A 16,981-nucleotide genomic window follows, 5' to 3' on the forward strand; every position below is an offset into this window, starting at 1 on the left:
TCACGCTGCGTCCTGACCCGCCTGCTGCTTCCCTGAGTGGCTCCCCATGATGTGACGGTCCCCTCCTCTTGGGATCTGCGGGCGGCAGACTATGCCCCGATCTGCTGGCCTCACCATACCTGGATAACCTACATTATCCATGAAACCTACATGTGGCAACAGGCCACGGGGGTGAAGGCAGGCCCACAGCTAAGGTGATGCGGGGGCAGGACCCAAAAGTAGTGGCTGCGGGCCTGCGTGCAGGGTGACCCGTGTCCACCCCCCCCTTCCCCGACTCCTCTCACTCAGGGACTCAGGACCCGACTCAGGACTCACTCAGTCCTGGCCCACCCCAGCCGTCAGCACCCCCACCCGGCTCTTTGCTGAATCACGGAAACAGCTGCTGTTTGGGCTGCGGCCCCTCAACTGAGTCGCACCGGCCCATATTGCCCCCTGTCCCACTCTCCCCACCTCCTGCACCCGCGGGTGGGGCTCCATGGGCCTGATTTCGAGGCTGGCGGGATCATCGCTGCACGTGGCGCCCACGAGTCCAAACCCCTGGGGATTCGGACTCCACCGCCAGTTTCCTAACGGAGACTGAAGTGGTGACGGAGTGAGGAGCAGGGCCGTGCAGTAGGGGTGACAGGTGCAGACGTGGGCCCTTCTGGGTCCCCAGAGGCCTCATAGGCTTATCTGTCTTCCCCTCCTGTTGTCTCCTCAGGGACCTGGCCTGAGAGCTAGGAAGAAAGACAGGGTCCCCCTTGCGCTGGCCTGGAGGGAACACGGGTGCACGGAAGGAGGCCCTCCCATGCCCAGGGCCGAGTGCCTTCGGGCCAAGGTCAGGATGGCTAAGGAAATGGACCAGACCCTTGACCTTCTGCAGCCGTGGCCTGAAAGAAAATAACACAGGCTCTCTGGGGAGATGGCCCGTGGCCACGGACATCCACGGCGCATTTGTTCCATTTCTTCATCCACCCGTTCAACCAACATGTTTCCAGGACCTACTGGGAGTCGGTCACGTTCTGGGCGCCAGACCTGCAGCCGTGCACAGAGCGCCCCGAATCTCCGTCATCGGGGTGTCCAACTTCTGTCAGGGGAGACGGCCGTGAGGGAACAAGGAAAGAAACATAATGTCTGTCAGCGATGCATATTAGGGAGCAAAGTGAGCAGGTCTGAAAGCAGGAAGCACCGGGCAAACAGAAGGGAAGGCGAGGAGGGTGCATCAGATGTGACAGGGCATAGAAGGGACACAGCGGGTCCCACCTCGAGACGAGGTGGGGGCTGGCGTCGCTCTACAACAGCCCGACCTGTCGCACCGAGCCAAGCCCGCCGTGGCCCAGCCGAGGGCAGCAGCCGTGTGGTCATCACTCAGATGGCTCGAGGAGGCGGGGGGCCCTGTGCGCCAAGATGGCCGGTAACTCGCGTTCCATAAGCCCCGCCTACGTGTGCCGGGCGCGGTGCTAAGGGCTTTGCTTGCACTGTCCGGTGTTCCACGAGAAAGATGCTCGATTACCCCCTTTCACGGGGGAAGACACTGAGGCTTCCTTGCTCCAGATGAAGCAGCTAATAGGAGAGACTGGAATTAGAGCTGCACCTGTCTGATGTCAGAGCCCGTCTTAACCTCGTCTTGCTGCTGGGTAGGGTCGTGGGTGACAAGGCTGCAGAGACCGAGGAGAGGTCCTGGGCTGGGCCGAAGCCCACATTTGGCGGAGGAGGCCACTCTGAGCTCGAAGGACCCCTGCCTTGGGTGTCTGGAGAGCCGGATCCTGGGCCCCGCTCTGCCTCAAACTCACTCCCCAGCCCAGGACCAGCCCTGGGGCGGTAGGGTCCTTGTTTGCGGCCTTCCTTTCACGCGGTCATGAGGACCAGATGAGATCAGGTGGGAGGGGACCCTTGCACAGCTCACGCGGCGGCTCAAACGTCCCTTACTCAGAGAAGCCCTCCCTGACCACCCACCTACCTACAGCATCCCCAGCTCTGTCCCCACCTCTGCTTGGCTTTTGCCTTTGCTCCTATTACCGTGTGGCATGTTACGGATACTTTGTGCTCGCTTGCTTGTTTCCTTTTTCTCTCTCTCCACTCCGTCACCTGCCACTTGCCCTGGCCTCACAGCATACCTCCAACAATCGGAAATGTCTGTATTGCCCCTAAACCCACCGCTCCCTTGCGCCTCTGTGCGTTCGCTGCTGTCGTTCCCTCGCTACAGAGTAACCTTTCCATCCTTCTGAACCTTCTCCTGGCTTATCAGGTGTCCCTTCCTGTGGGTTCCCCGTCATCCCTTGGTGCACCTGGGGTACCTTGGACTGCCCCAGAAACCGCACCCTCCAGGCAGCATGAAAACCGGACATTTGCCGGTGATTGCCCACGGGCTTGTGCATTTCTTCATCGCTGAGCCGATGCCTGCACCAGAAGGTGAGCGGTCAGCGAGGGGCACAGAACGGCTCACGGCAGGATAAGCCGTCATATAAAACAACACGGGCCCCCAGCCTGGGCCGTCTCAGTGGTAATGGATGGCCGCGGGGACTCCGGGCCCTCGATTCCAGCCGTTGGGGAGAGATCTGGACCACAGGATGAGTGCATTCTTTCCCGATGTGGATCGCATCCCAAACAAAGCTGCTTCTCTTGGCCGTGGCTCTGTGTGGATCAGCCACTCGCTAAGATTCTGTCTGAGAAGGGTCTGGGGTCTTGTAAATCACCTGGTAGTCCGTGGGCGGTGGATGAAGAATGAGACGGTGAGAGATCGCCGGTCAAGAGAACGAGGTCCAAGAAGACAGTGAATAAATGGGCAAAGTCTCGGAAACCCTGGCTCAGGAGAGAGAGAGCGCAAAGGCCCGGGTAGGAGAGCCTGTTGCCCATCTTCCCCTAGTCACCAACCGGCCGTGTGACCTTGGAAGAGGGACTTCATTTCTCTGGGATTCAGAGTTGACTTTTAAAGCTTCAAAGAAAGCATCTGTAAACTAGACTTTGTCTCACAGAAAACTGGATACCTGGAATGCTGGGTTGGGAAGGATTCTGAGGTAGACACTGAGCTTCACGGGACATTACCATGATGCATTGGTAACGTCTGTCTTGCGCATCGTAAGGAATGTGTGTCGTTTCGGGCCCAGAGCCTCTTTCATAGTCTGACATTTCATAATTCTATGACTCCAAAGAGCTAAAGGTTGACAGTGTGCGTGTGTCGAGGAAGGAGGGGGTAGAAAAGATAAGAAAAGTAGGTTCCGAAGCTTGGGTCAGACCCATGGAGAGCTCCAAAATAAATGGAGAGGCTTAGCAGCTTTGGTGCCCACAGAAAGCACACCCCAGGATACTGGTTTGTTTCCCGAGACGGGGTCTAAGACCCACTCCCCCCAAAGTATGGCACCTTGACATACTGAGTATGTTACACTGAAGGAGTTTGAGAGGATGACAGGTCAGAAGGCTAAGTCAGAGCACCGGCCCCTCCACCCTTCTTTCCGGAAGCAGATCATGTGAGTGGCGCCCTCTTTAGACCTGGAGGAGAGGAACGTCCTTATCTCTGAAGACCAGGGAATCACCCAGAAGAACGCTAACAAACAGCCTGCTCTGGATGCCCGCAGTTTACAACACATACCTCCCGGTATCACGTTCCTCCACAGCTGTCCGCTCCTCATCAAACGTCATGCAAACGTACACGGGTCCGTTCCTCTGGGACTTCGCTTCCTTGTGGAGGCTCCTGTGTCACAGAAAACTTACATTAAATAAGTTTGCATGGTCTTCTCCCGTTCATCGATCTTTGTGAATTTAATTTTCAGATCCAGGCAGGGACCCTAAGAGGGTCAAGGAGAACTGTTTCCTCCCCTACAAATGTAGATGGTAAGGTTAAATGCCGTTCCGTGAACTTTTGTTTCAGTTACGTGTGTATATGTGAAGAAGGTCATAATTGATTTAAAAAAAATTTTTTTTAATGTTTATTTATTTCTGAGACAGAGAGAGACAGAGCATGAGCGAGGGAGGGGCAGAGAGAGAGGGAGACGCAGAATCCGAAGCAGGCTCCAGGCTCCGAGCGGTCAGCACAGAGCCCGACGCGGGGCTCGAACTCGTCAATTGTGAGATCACGACCTGAGCCAAAGCCGGACGCTCAACCGACTGAGTCACCCAGGCACCCCAGGTCATAATTGATTCTTAACTGTAGCTCATGGTCCAAACATTTGAGAGACTGTGAAGGAGTCGAGTGACTAAATATGCTTTGTGCAGGACAGTCCTGGTTCAAATCCATCATTCTGGCATAATTATAAAACACCTCCCTTCACCCATGTGGTGATTTAAAAATATGTCAGCACGCCTTTTTTGGACACTCTTTCCTTCAAAATGCGAGGCCTAATTCTCCTCTCTTTGAGTGTGGGTAAGACTTAACGACTGGTTTCTAGTGAATAAAATATGGCGGAAGTGGCAAGATGTCACTTTTAGGACTATGTCATAAAGATATTGTGGCCTCTTCCTTGCACTTTCTTGGATCACTCATACTGGCGAAAGCCTGCTGCCACCTCGTAAGGAAAGTCAAACACTCCTACAGAGGCCCACGTGGTAAGAAACTGAGGCTTCCTACCAACAGCCACGTCAGCCATCTTGGAAATGCATCCTGCAGCCCAGCCAAGCCTTCAGATGACAGCAGCCTGGCCAACATCTTGGATGCAACTTCCGGAGAGACCCTAACCCAGACCCTCCCGGCTAAGCCACTCCCCAACGTCTCACGTGCAGAAACTGTGAGATGCCAATTACTTGTGGTCTTATGTTTTAGGGTAATTTGTTACCCAGCACTTGATAACTGATACACTCTCAAAGTTATCACCTTTGGCTGAAAATCGTATGGTCACTCCATAGAGCCAAGACTTCCAAGATCCTGTGGAGGGTCCAAGGATCAGGCAGAAGAGAAAAATCGCAAGGAGACTGCAGAGGGGCCAAGTTCCTTGGTTTACCAAAAAGCAGGGAAGGTAGAAGGGTGGATTCTGATCACCACAAAAAAAGGTTTAGACTGGTTGACTAGACAGAAAGTCCAGAACATCTGGAAAAGAACATGGCGTGATCCAAGGGCCAGACGGGCCTCATCAAAGTCAGGTGTCCCCTAGTTAAACACTGCCCCCCTTTCACAGGATGACTGGATGGCAGACCGTAGGATACAGAGCACATTGCCCAGCTCAAACCTGTCTGGTAATTTTGCCAAAGACTTGGATGAAGACACGAAAGATGTGTTCATCCAAACCTCGCAAGCACAAGTTATTCTGATACAGCTGATTTATGATCCACAGCTCTCTTCCCAGGCGGGATGCTGGGCCAAAATCAACAAGAAGAAATTTAACAGTAATCAATGTAAAATCTGGTACTTTCAGAGGAAAAAAAAAAAATCAATGGTCCCAAGGAACAAGCCCAGGGTGGGTGGGTAGGGCCGGCTTGGCAAAATTCCACTGGAAATGATCTGGTCATTTGTATCTGACCCCTCAAGTCAGTGTGAGCACAGACAATGTGATGTGGCTGCTGAAACCGTGGACCGTTCCTAGCTTAATGGGGGGCGCTGGGAGTGGGGCGAGTTCCCTTCTGTGGCGCTGTGGGTTCAAATCTGGACCCCGCACTTTATAGGAACAGTGTCCAGAGGGGAGGTCCAGGAGGGGGCAGCAGGACCTAATGTCCTTGTGTGGGGACTACAGGGGAACTATCGGGGAAGCAGCGTGGGACAGGACAGGAAGCCGGGCAGGGACAACGGGGCTGTCGTGGGCCATCTGGGGCCGGACCTGGGAGGAGGGAGGAGCCAAGTCCAGTGGGTAGAAGGGATGGGGTGGCGGGTTTGGGGTTGCTGAGGGGAGGGGAGTTCCTCTGTGGCTGCTTGGGCGGTGGCCACAGCTTAAGCTTCCATCACGGGGGGGAGCGAGTAGAAGCCAGGTGGCCCTCAGTCTGGTCCGAGTAGGAGACTGGACCACAGGAGCCCAGAGTCCCTTCCCCCCTTTGTCCAGACTCAGCCTTGGTTTCCACGGGGGCCTTCCCCATGGTAAGAGATGCTCTTTGGTCAGGCCGGGGGGAGGACGGGCAGAAGGGACAAGGGCAGAGAGACAGGCAGAATCTGCCTGGGCCATGCTACGGGGCTTCGTGGACACCACACTCACAGAGCGGACGTCAACTCCTGCAGGCGTGCATCACACGGGCCAGCGAGTGAGAGGGAGGGAGAAGCTGGGGAACCAGGCGGGCCCACGTGTCATCCCCCCCCCCCCCCCCAGGCTCTGCAGGGCTGCAGGGAACACGACCTCCGCACGTGTGCGCACATACGCGTGCACGCACACGTCTGCCTTCACACGAAGGCTCACATACACAGTCACGTGTGTTCCCACTTCACTCATCTGCCTGCGCCACGGGTTCAACCCCCCGCAAGGGGGTGAGCGAAGCAGGACCAAGCAGAAGGAGGAATTGGGCCGGAGGGCGTCACGACCGCGGCCGCGCCATCCCCCGGGGAGCTCTGAAGCTGGGACGGCCCTTCAGAGAAGCCCAGAATTGAGGTGAAGGGGCTGGGCCTTCCTATCCCCGCGTGGACCGGTCTCTGGGCACCTGTGTGCCAGAGGCGGCTGTCTCCAGCCCAGGGTGGTCTCTAGAGGCGGACTGGCTGGTCGCTGGATGAGTGGTGATCCCAGATTTGGGCAGCATCACGGCGTCTACTCCCCTCCGGCGAACACGCACCTGCACCCACAAGCCTGGCTGGGTTTCTCAGCCTCTCCCGGGGCCTAGCCCTCCCAGGAGGGGAGGAGGCAGAGGGGCCCTGCCAGGAAGGCTGCCTCCCTGCCCAGGGATGGGAGGGGTGGGCGCAGCTCTGGGCGGGACTAAGGAGAGGTCTGGAGCCCCCGGGATGAGTGCGAAAGGCCTGCTTCACCAGTTTCATACCCTCCCCGAAGAAATCCCCACGAACCGATCTCCCTCCGCTCCATTTTTTATACCTTTGATCTGGCCGTGGAGCCGGGGAATCGCGGAACCAGCTCTCGAAATTGTCTTTGGTAAACTCTTCCCATGACAACTGGCCTCCTTCTCTCTGCTGTCTAATATCTACAGTCTCGGTGTCTCCCAGGCCAACGATCAGCCAAAAATCTCTATTTTCATATCTGGTTGTCCAGGCGCGGACTGAAGCACAGGGCCTCAGTTTGACCACCCAGGCTCCAACGCTCGCTCCGCCCTCACTGGAGGACCTTGGTCCGATTGGACGATCCGTCTTGCGTCACTTGCGTCACTTGCCCCACCTGCAAAAGGGAGTAACACGCACTGGAGTGCCCTGGTAAGAAGCCGCGTAGACCCCTGGCAGGGTCAGGGCTTCCCAAGCTTCCTGCTGCAGGGCTCCTCCAGCCCTTCCGTAACCACACAGCTCAGAGCTCACGCCCTCCCCCTTCTCCTCCCCTGCCCTCCCCTCCTCACCCCCAGGCTCTGCTCCGCTCCTGGAATAGATCTCGGCCAACGCTGGCCTTAATTGTGTGTGTTTGATAAATGGCTCTGCTAGATCTCCTCCGGGCGGCAGCTGCAGACCTGAGTCAGGATGGAAAAGCCCACGAGGAAGGTTCGGAGCACAGAGTCCAGGAATGGGCTAAGGATGCAGGGCCCCTGCTCCTCCAACCAAGGGCGCTGGGGACGGGGCAGCCCGCTCATCACCCCTCTGCAGCCGCTCTTGGGGAGTTAGTAGGAGTGGCAATCTGAGAGAGCCTACAAGGATCCTTGGAGAACTGCCCCCCGCCCCCCCCCCCCCCGACTCTTATTTTCACAAATGAGGACGGTGAGGCCCAGAATGGTTAAGTGACTTGTCCGGGGACACACAGCTAATAAAAGGCAGGCTTGAAACTCAAATTTAGACCTTCTGCCTCCCCACTGGCCCACTCTACCTCATTCCGCAAACCCCCAACCAAGGTGCTTCCTCCTCTGTGCGAACTGGACTTGCCGACAAGGTTGAATTGCCCTCTGCCAACCTTCTCCCTTCTGAAATGCTTCTGGGAAGCATTTCCCGTGATGCCCAGTCATGGGAGCTCAACCCCTGGAGCTTTTATTTATTTTCCATGCGACTTGGGGTGATTTGCAACTTCTTCGAGCCTCGGCTTCCCCATCTGTGAAATGGGGACGCTGCAAATTGTAACTGACCTCGCGAGACAGATGTGGGACATACGACAGCGCAGTGTATTGAGCAGAGTGGGGGCACAGGGTAAACTCAATGCTGGCCGTTACTGTTCCTGGTCTCAGTGGACAAAACATTCAATGCTTGAATGTAAAGATCTAATTGGCTTTATTAGGCGATTCATGAATCAGGCAGCGTCCCACCTAGCAAGTAGAGGGGAGCTCCAAGGAGTTGTATAAAATGGATGGTTTTTAGAGGAAGGTCAGCGGGGCAAGGAAGTTACTAGCAAAAGGAAAGAAGCCATTGTTTCAGGCAAGGTGGCTTTCTGTTAGGGGGAAAAGCAGAGAGGATCTTATCATGCAGATTACCTCATCTGGGCCGAAGGAGGTGGGGGAGATAGCGAGGGCCCTGTGACAGATTACCTCATTGGCAATGCCCAGAAGTTTCCCGACTGACTGGTTAAGAACTACATTTCGGGGGGGGAGGTTGAAACTACAGTTAGGTTAGGTATTAAGCCTGGGTTTGATGACCGGGCCTCCCATAAGTGATTCTATCTTATGCTGGTGGTTTTCTTTTTAACACTAGTCAGGGTTCTTGGGGCTTCCTTATACGGCTGGGCGGTTTGCACACTGCACAAAGGTACTCAGCAGGAATAAGTGGGGCTGAAATGCAGCCTGTATTCCCCCCGCCCCCCAAGCTGTGGACCCTTGGAACTCTTGTCTGTCCCCAGGAGTTGCCATTCTAATTCACCTACCCAGCAGCCCGGTATGCCCTGGCCATAATTGGAAACGTACAGGGCAGGACTCCAAACTACTTTCATCTGGAAGCCGCAGTGCCTGAATTCCACCATTTAAGCTTCCCCTTGGGCCCCATGGTCATTCTTGATGTTCCAAAAATCCCACTTAAAGTGAAACATCCTCCGGAACACTAACACCCTAAAAATAATGATGCCTTATCATCATTTTCATTATCCTGGTCACCATTATTTCAAACCTTGAGTGGAGGGGCTTCCCTGCAGCCGGAGGCAGGAAAAGCCCTCCGGATGGGGCAGCGGAAGGAGCCAGAAGGAGCGGGGAGTGGGGAGCAGGGCGCCGAGGTGTGAGGCAGGCCACGGCAGAGGCCCAGACTTCTGCCTTCCCCATTTTGTTTAAGCCCGACTCCAGCAGGAGGAACAGGCCGACTGGGGCCCCACCAACAGCCACGGCAGCAAAGGCTCTGATTTACGGGGAGCCCCGCTCCAAGGAGCAGTATTAACGCCAGTGATGAAGCTGTAGTCCCAGAAGCAGCTCCATTTTAAGGGGAGTGAGGGACACATTCCACGGGACTGAATCTGCAATGGTGAGATTTCAGACAAGGGAGAGAGGCCTTGGGGAGGAGATTATGCGCCCCGGGTCCTTCGAATCACACCCCAGAGGTGGCTGTCAGCATCATGGGTACAGAAGGTCTGTCTTGCAGGTGGGCTTCAAATGACACTGCAGAGGTGGGGCGTCTTAGGCCAGAGCCCCCAGGCGCCGACCTGACCCGAGGTTTCCCATGGGAGTGATTTATCAAACATGTGCTCCCCTGAGGAAGCCACCGGGCAGTTGGGACAACAGGAGGGGAAGCTGAAGAAGGCCGGCAAGGATGTGACCTCAGGTCCCATCACAGTGGGGGCAGGGGCAGCTTCAGCTGGCAGGGACATCTGGGGGTGTAAGTGAGGCCCCGAGGTAAGGCGGCTGGAACTTTCAGATGCCGAACCCATTAGTCACTAGCGAAGTGCAGCCCAGGGAGGGGCTGCAGGATGTAAATCCCCGGGATTTCCGGTTTCTGGCCTCGCAGCAAAGGGGCAGAGCTGGAGGGCAGGACAGTCCTCAAGAAAAGAGACAGGGGCACTGGCTGCTGGAGGGGAGAGCACACACTGAAGCCCAGCACCCACTTCCGGGTCCCCTTGCCCCCATAAAGGGGGTAAAAGGTAACAGGATCAGCGCTGGGCGCCTACGGTATCTGGTGTCTGATGGATGGGGCAAGGGGGGGGTGGTGGAATCTTAAATGCCCCCCACCCCAGCCCCCGTGGAGGAGGAGTCTTCGCTCCAGGAACGAAAAGTTTTCCAATATTCCAGCTCCAATTTTCCACTCTCCCCGTGCTCTAGGAAACATGCTCTGTGTCCCACTCTCTCCTTGTTGAAATCCCAAGATCACGGGCAGATGGACAGGTGGGTTCACCCTGAGGGCCTCGATGCTGGGAGGCTCTACCTTAAGCATCCAGGTCGTAGGCCACCATGGCTCTCTAGCTGCTGCTTTCTCTCTCTCTCTCTCTCTCTGTTTGGAATGACTACTGTTTGCAAATGTTATCGAGTAGAGTCGGATCACTAACGTAATTCAAAAAAAAAATCTCACACACCTCAGAAAAGGGGAGCATCACAGACACGCGTGCTGCAACCGATTTTCCGGCTCCCTGGGCCCCCCTGCAGCGAGGGCTGCGGTCTTCACACCAGTGCCCAGGCCAGCCTGGAAAAGAGCAGGATAAATGGAGCTGCCGAAGTTGGTTAAATAACAAAAACTCAACCGAGTACGTTTTAAAGATCTAATTGGCTTTATTAGTCGATTCGTGAATCCGGCAGCGGCCCATCTAGCAAGTAGAGGGAACAGAAGATGAAAGGTTTTCGGAGGTAGAGAAGGAGCGGGGGAAGGGAAATTGTTAGCAAAGCATCCACGGTTTGAGGCCAGGCAGGTTGCCCTCCTAGAGGGCACAGAACGGGTCTAAAATAAATTCCCCGGTGCTGGTCAGGGAATTCCCACGTTGACTGGTTAAAGGTTACATTCCTGGGGGGTTGAAACTGCAGTTAGTTTAGGTATTAAGTCTCGGTTTACCGACTTGGGGTCTTAACCTACGTGACGCCACTTTGGGCCTTCAGTTTTCTTTTTAACAGGGTGAAGGATTGCTCTCCATTTGCCCTGGGACTAAACTGCCCCCCAAACTCCCAACGCAGGTGTATTGGGTTGAACAGATCCCCTCCCCTCCGAACCGATGTCAACCCAGAACCTCAGAACGTGATCTTTTTTTGAAAACAGGCTCTTTGCCAACGCAGGTGGTTAGGAGGACGTCGTACTGGTGTAAGTTGGGCTCCACATCCAGTACCACTCTGGTGTCCCCGTAAGAAACGACAGAGGCACACGCAGGGGGAAGCCAAGCGAGGGCGCAGGCAGACTGGGGTGATGTGTCTACAAGCCAGGGTGCGTCGTGGATCGCCAGCGCACCCCAGAAGCTGGGAGAGGGCGGTGGTGGGACACATTCTGCCCCAGGCTCCAGAAGGAACCCATCCCGACAGCACCTGCATTTTGGACTTCTAGCCTCCAGGACCGTGAAAGAAAAAGTTCCTGTTGTTTGAGGCCATCCAGTTGATGTTATTTGTCTAGGCGGCCGGAGGACAGGAGGGTAAGAGGAATAGGAGGGGCGGGGAGGGGTGTCAGCCCTCAGCCCCCCAGGAGACTGACGCCTCCAGGCTCCAGGAGGCCCGAGGAAAAGCTCACCCGGGCCCCTCTCCCTGACTGCGGTACCCCTTTGCCCGAGGCCGGAGAGAACTTTGTACCCTTTAGATTCCGCCCCCCACCCCGCCCCAGACCCTGAGACACAGGGACCCGTTTGGATCTGCCAGTGCATAGAAGAGTCTAGTTTCTTTTTCTTTTCTTTTTTACATTTATTGATTTTTGAGAGACAGAGAGAGACAGCGTGAGCAGGGGAAGGGCAGAGAGAGAGGGAGACACAGAGTCCGAAGCAGGCTCCAGGCTCCGAGCTGCCAGCACAGAGCCCGACGCGGGGCTCGAACCCACAGACCGTGAGATCATGACCTGAGCCGAAGTTGGACGCTTAACCGACTGAGCCACCCAGGCTCCCCGGAAGACTCTAGTTTCTAACTGGATCTCCTGAGACCCTGGGGGTAGGCTGGACGTGTGAGTCGGGTTTTCCAAGGCAGCAGAACCAATAGAATGTGCATGTATATACGTATATATGTACATATGTATACCTATACTATATAGATATAGGGAGAGAGAGAGATTTATTTTAAGGAATTGGCTCATTTGATTAGGGAGGCTGACAAGTTCAAAAGCTGCAGGATGGGCTGACAGACAGGAGACCCAGGAAAGAGCTGATATTGTGATTCAAGTCTGAAGATCACCCGCTAGGATTCCCTCTTGCTCAGGGGAGGTCAGTCCTCTGTTCTATTCAGACCTTCAACTGACTGGATGAGGCCCACCCATCTTATGGGGAGCATTGTGCTTTCATCGAAGTCCACTGATGTAAATGGTCATCTCACCCAAAAACACCCTCACAGAAACATCCAGAATGTTGTTTTACCGAATAGCTGGGCACTTTGGCCCAGCCAAGTGGGCACATAAAATTAGCCATCACAGTGGGCAAGTGTTATGATCTGCCTTCTAGAGAAAGGAAAACTAAGACCCAGAGAGGGCGAGTGATTTACCCAAGGTCACAAAGCAAATTAGCTGTGATTAGGAGTTATAAAAAGGAGGTTGGGCTGACAATGAAAAAAAAATGGATTCAATTCACATCCCCTCTGGGCCAGAGCTTTAAATCTTTGTGGCGTTCCTGCACAGATGCAATGAACGAGGATAAACATATCCCCTCGGGATCCGCATTCGTGTGGTACATTTTGCTTTTATGAAATCCCGCAAGGCAGGAAAAACAGAGGCCACCGTGGAATGAACATTGTTTTGTGCCAGCAACCATAATGGTGACAGTAAATCATCTCAGTGACGCTCTGAAGTGACTATCGTTGCCCCCATTTTCTCGACGAGGAGACTGAGGCTCCGAGCACTGAAGAAGCTGCTGAAGCCTCATAGCTAATACGTTGTCTGCCTGGCTCCAGAGTCTTCCCCCTTATCTGTGACCCACTCTCGTCCTCAACACTTCCTAAGCCCGTGCTTTGGGCAGTGAACCGTGTCTTCCAGAGCACGGCTGGGCATGTGGCTTCGTCTGGTTCTCAGAGCAGCCCTGTGGGGGAATAGGAACGGGTTCCGTCTTTCGGAGCAGGACCCCAGGTGTGGGGAGGTTAACTGACTTCTCCAGCCTCCCATAGCTCACCAGTGTCTTGCCCAGAGCGGAACTTGCAGCAGACCTGATGTTGGGGGTAAGAAATCACAGCTCCACCATTAGCTGGGTGTCTGCTGTGTTTGAAATATACATATCATCTTATTTTCTTAAATTTATTTTAAATATTTATTTTTGAGAGAGAGAGAGAGAGAGAGAGAGAGAGGGAGAGAGCACATGTGCACGCACACATGCTGGGGAGGGGCAGAGAGAGACAGGGAGACACAGAATCTAAAGCAGGCTCCAGGCTCTGAGCTGTCAGCACAGAGCCCGATGCGGGGCTCGAACACACGAACCGTGGGATCAGGACCCGAGCCGAAGTCGGATACTTCACCAACTGAGCCACCCAGGCGCCCCGAGGATTCAAGGATTCGGCATTTTGCAGTGTCATTTCACCTAATCCTCCCTACAAGGCCATGAGGTAGGCAAAGGTATGACTCCCATTTTACAGACGAAGAAACTGAGGCCCTCAGAGGTCAAGTAACTTGCCCAAGGTCACACAGCTACCAAGTATATGGCTGGGGTTTTGATGCAGGAAGCCTGACGCCAAAGCCCAGAGCCTCACCCAGTGTCCTGGGACGCGTTCATTCACTCGTTCCTTCAATAATCTATGCGGTCTTGGTGCCGAGGTGATATGCTCTCTCCTTCTGTTTTCCTTTTCTTTTCCCACCATACGGAAGTAGATAAGGGGTAGGCCTATACACTCAGCCTTGAACTCTCTTGATTTGAACCTGTTGGTCTCCCAGTGGGGGATGACGACCACCAACGAGCAGACAAAAGCCTTCAGAGAGTGGAAGGGTGAGAACAAAGCAATTGAGGGAGGCCTGAGGACAAGGGAAAGTCCTGTTTAGGGTGGAACCTTTCTGGGCGAAGCTCTCTGAGTGACAAGGAAGACCCAAGAACAGGGGTAGCTGGGAGAAAGAATATTCCAGGTAAGAGCAAAAGCAAGGGCAAGGGCCCCGGGGTAGGAACGAGGTGTTGTGTTTGATGGGCAGTCGTGGCCCGGGTGGAGGAGCCTGGTGAGAAATGAGAAGGCTCTGAGATGGGGTGAGTGAGAAGTCCAGGAGGCCTGGTCGCACAGGGCCGTTGCTTCAGATGTTCTTGGTGCCGGTGGCCGTTTCTCCCGCCCACCCCCCTTTATGTGGCCGAAGCCTGTCCTCGTTCGGATACTCCTCTGTCTTCATCCCACAACTCGGGCTGTTTAGTCTAAGACGGAGGTTGGCCAACTTTGAAGGGCCCAGATAGTAAAGATTTGGGGCAGGGAGAGCCATATGGTCCCCGGTGGCCACGCCTCCTCTAAGCTTGTGCCCACACTCTGGAGGCAGAATCCCGCCTTAAGAGAAAGACTCCCCTACAGGGCTCTCTGTCTGCTCTCCAAAGTACACGAGAACTTAAAAGGTGGGCGCCCAAACTCTGCGGATTGGCCTGAGGGTGCCCGTTAGGCAGCACACCAACAAGTGGGCAAGCTGGGCTCTCAGCAAACTTTATTCACACGAGGCGAGAGAAGGGTTGCTGGTGCTGACGGGCAAGGGGGTACCTGTAGGAGCAAACCCTTGAGAAGGTGACCACCTGTCCCTTCAGCCCATGCCGTCTCCTTCTGCGCTCCCCCTCTGGGCAAAGCTCTCTCCCTTCTAAGCATCCCCACCGGACCTGAGGAACCACAGTGCCCTCCACTTTGGGACACAGGTGGCTTCATGCCACACACACCCAACCCTCCTGGAGCTGCTGAGTGGGCCATGCCCACAGGAGTAGGAGGCAAGGGCCTGGGGTCGGCAGGAATTTCTTTCTTCCTTTTTTTTTGTTTTTTGTTTTTTATGTTTATATTTATTTTTGAGACAGAGAGAGACAGAGCATGAGCGGAGGAGGGGCAGAAAGAGAGAGAGAGACACAGAATCCAAAGCGGGCTCCAGGCTCCGAGCTGTCAGCACAGAGCCCGATGCGGGGCTCGAACTCGTCAACCGCGAGATCATGACCTGAGCTTTCAGACGCTCAACCGCCTGAGCCACCCAGGCACCCCTTGGAGTGGGGCCAGGGCATCCTCAGGACACACCCCCCGCCTCTTCCCACCCAACCCACTTTTGGCCTTTTCCCTCTCTGACAAAAAAGAGGCAATGGAGCACAGGCAGAGGGAAGGAAGGAGGAAGGGAGCCCCTCTCCCCGCTCTGGCAGCTCCCGTAGCGAACCTTCCACACATGACAGATGCTTACGGCTTTAGACAATGAAACGGATCATCGCCTTCTATCTTAAGCTGGGGTCATTACCCCTCAATTCTGCAGAGGCGCATCCGAGGCGTAATTTTTTGCTGTTTGCATATGAGATCATTTCAATTAAAGAGAGCTGGAAACATTTCCCTCCATTTCTTTAGCAAACAGAGCCTTATTGCCTTCCCACCCAAAAAAGCAAAGAAGCCAATATTACGATCTAAAACCAAAAACAAAAACAAAATAACTCTTAAGCAGAGATGGGCGGGCTGTGGGGGGAAAGGACATTTGTACGTATAGGGATTTTATCAGGAAAAACACATCTGTCACCTTCTGCTATAAGTCACTGAGCAGTGGAACTAATCGAAGCCATCTAACACAGTGGGATCACCCTTCTTTGCTCCTTGGTGCTCCTCAGATCGTCTGCCAGTCTGATTTGGTGCCAGGAAGACTATTCCATTTGGTGGAAAGGAAGTGACTTGGGAACTGGCACCACTACCCGCCCCCCGCCCCCGTCCCCCGCAGTCGCCGGGTCACAAGAACCACTGGGGTTGATTGCTAAAATATGGAGTGTTACGCTCTGCCCTTGAGAATAGAATCTCCAGGGAAGGGCGCCGGAGAATCAGTATCTTTAACATTTACTCCCGGCGGGTGCAGGGGGGGTTCGGTGTATGATATAAATGATGCGTAGGCAGGGCGGGGAGGTTGCCTGGATTGAGAGGTCAGGAGAAGCCAAAGTCATAAGGCAACAGAGCCCAGAAATCAGCAGATACCTCGAGGTAGGACAAAGAGTAGAAGGTGAAGACGCCAGGTCGTGAAGGGAGAAACAGACCCATAAAGAGCGTAGCTGACTCAGTCGAGTGGAGAGAAACCTTGGAAGGAAAGCACGCGACGTTAGCCTGTGCAAGAGGGAGCAAAAGCAAGTGTGCCAACCAGAAAGAAGGTGGTGTAATGGTTATCAGCAGGCAAAGTAAAATGCAAGATTAAAAGCACACATCCGTGCAAAGAGGCACGTCAGGCGACGCAGGGCATAGTTTGCAGAGAAGACGTTATGGTCACAGACAACACAGCAGCGAATACAAGGGCCACAGATACAATTGAAGTGGGAGATCTTGAGCCCGCCCTTTTCAGCACTGGACAGATCCAGTCCATCAAAAAGCTGTCGGTTTTGGTAGCCACTCACCTTATGTGGCTTTTGAGCACTTGAAATACGGCGAGTTGAGATGTGCCGAAAGAAGGAGATATAAATACCAGATCCCAAAGACTGGTTAAAACAAACAAACAAAAAAGAAAGACAGAAATAAAGAAAGAATGTGAAGTATCTCATGAGCGCTTTTCATGTGGACCGTCTGCGGAAACGATGGCATTTTGGGTGTATCAGCAAATCGAGGTCATATGTGTCGGTTTGAACTTTTTTGGTACGGCCGATAGAAAATGCCAAATTACATATGGGGCCTGCAGTGTTTTCCTCCCGGATGGCGCTGATGCAGAGGAACCAAATATATGCCGCAAGTGGGTCTTCGATTTGTTATTTATAAGATGAAAAAAAAACAACAACAAATCCTACTGGCAGGGTTGTTGTAAGGACTAAGTGGGATAGCCTAGTGTCCCGTTTTCTGAAAAGATAAA

At 54.2% G+C, this 16,981-nt stretch overlaps 1 long non-coding RNA gene across 1 annotated transcript; it reads right to left on the reverse strand.

Annotated features, from left to right (window-relative positions):
• Positions 1 to 544: 544 nt before the first annotated feature.
• LOC125934345 (uncharacterized) lies at positions 545 to 10,548 on the reverse strand. The gene is made up of 3 exons (XR_007461340.1): positions 10,446 to 10,548; positions 6,912 to 7,208; positions 545 to 3,670 (listed from the first exon to the last, which is right to left on the reverse strand). It is a non-coding gene; the product is annotated as an uncharacterized LOC125934345 (long non-coding RNA).
• Positions 10,549 to 16,981: the final 6,433 nt, after the last annotated feature.

This window comes from Panthera uncia, chromosome D1, assembly GCF_023721935.1.
Source record: "Panthera uncia isolate 11264 chromosome D1, Puncia_PCG_1.0, whole genome shotgun sequence".
NCBI classification, from domain to species: domain Eukaryota; kingdom Metazoa; phylum Chordata; class Mammalia; order Carnivora; family Felidae; genus Panthera; species Panthera uncia.